The sequence below is a fragment of the Harmonia axyridis genome, chromosome X, assembly GCF_914767665.1.
Source record: "Harmonia axyridis chromosome X, icHarAxyr1.1, whole genome shotgun sequence".
Classification (NCBI taxonomy): Eukaryota; Metazoa; Arthropoda; class Insecta; order Coleoptera; family Coccinellidae; genus Harmonia; species Harmonia axyridis.
The window spans coordinates 36,744,602-36,746,609 of record NC_059508.1 but is presented as its reverse complement, the minus strand read 5'-3'; positions in this window follow the sequence as shown (position 1 = coordinate 36,746,609).

Genomic DNA, 2,008 nt, shown 5'->3' with positions numbered 1-2,008 from the left:
GTTCACGTCATGCATCGGTATCTTAAATCGAGCCGAAAAGTCGGCTCACGTCATGCATCGGCGTCTTTTTTTTGTGCCACCGATGCATGACGTGAACGACCCTAGGGCGCGATTTAAAGCCATACCGATGCATGACGTGAACGACTTTTCGGCTCGATTTAAGATACCGATGCATGACGTGAACGACTTTACGGCGCGATTTAAGATACCGATGCATGACGTGAACGACTTTACGGCGCGATTTAAGATACCGATGCATGACGTGAACGACTTTACGGCGCGATTTAAAGCTATACCGATGCATGACGTAAACAAGATCACACCGATGCAGCACGTTAACATTAAAGCCCGCCTAATCCGATCGATGGAGGCCGTCTCGAGTGTCCAACTTGCTCACAAGAGCCGAGAAACAAACCGATGCATCACGTAGACAAGATCGTACCGAATGTTAACACAATCCAGAAGGAAATAATCTTAGATGAATATCGATTCTGATTATTGATTTTTCTTTCGCGATATTGATAGAAGACATCTGAATGAATTTCGAATTAATTCCGAAATCAAAAAAATATTTTCAATAAATTTTTTTTTCTAGAGTACCTCGGTCTTTTCTATTTTTTTCCAAGTTTCGTACGTCAATCAACATACATCCCAGAAAAAATCATCTCTCTAACTATCCTGGTTCAAAAGTTGTATCGGAACATTTCACGTCGAAAAAGAACATAGGCGAAAAAGGACGTGAACATTATTCCTTATAAAAACCAAACCCGACCATGGATTTTGATTCTGATTGTTGATTATCGCTATTAGAACACATTAGGAGGCAACCAAATCAAATTTGAGAAAATTCCACGATCAGAAAATTTTTTTCGAAAAAAAAAAAAAAATTCGAGAACACCTCGGTCATGGCAAGTTATTTCCCACAATCCATTCCCCAATCAACGTACATCCCAGAAAAAATCATCTCTCTAACTATCCTGGTTCAAAAGTTGTATCGGAACATTTTCACGTCGAAAATATATCTCTAAGTCCAGACCGATGCACCACGTAATCTCGGGCAGACCGATGCACAACGTAAATGACGATCGGGACCGGGGCGATCGGTCGTATCTGACACCGCCGGCTCGGTTCTAACATCGTCAATGAGTCGGGGTTGAAAAAAAGGACGTGAACATTATTCCTTATAAAAACCAAACCCGACCATGGATTTTGATTCTGATTGTTGATTATCGCTATTAGAACACATTAGGAGGCAACCAAATCAAATTTGAGAAAATTCCACGATCAGAAAATTTTTTTCGAAAAAAAAAAAAAAATTCGAGGACACCTCGGTCATGGCAAGTTATTTTCCACAATCCATTCCCCAATCGACGTACATCACAGAAAAAATCATCTCTCTAACTATCCTGGTTCAAAAGTTGTATCGGAACATTTTCACGTCGAAAATATATCTCTAAGTCCAGACCGATGCACCACGTAATCTCGGGCAGACCGATGCACAACGTAAATGACGATCGGGACCGGGGCGATCGGTCGTATCTGACACCGCCGGCTCGGTTCTAACATCGTCAATGAGTCGGGGTTGAAAAAAAGGACGTGAACATTTTTCCTTATAAAAATCAAACCCGATCATGGATTTTGATTCTGATTGTTGATTATCGCTATTAGAACATATAAGGAGGCAACCAAATCAAATTTGAGAAAATTCCACGATCAGAAAATTTTTTTCGAAAAAAAAAAAAAATCGTAATCACCTCGGTCATGGCGAGTTATTTTCCGTATTTCATTCCACAATCAACGTACAACATAGAAGAAATCATCTCTCTAACTATCCTGGTTCAAAAGTTGTATCGGAACATTTCACGTCGTAATATCTCGCCAAGTCCAGACCTCGGCGATAGGTAGTATCTGACACCGTCCGCTCGGGACTGACATCGACTTGGACTCGGGCTGATGATGGGGAGGCGTTTAAGGACGTGAACATTTTTCCTTATAAAAATTAAAGTCG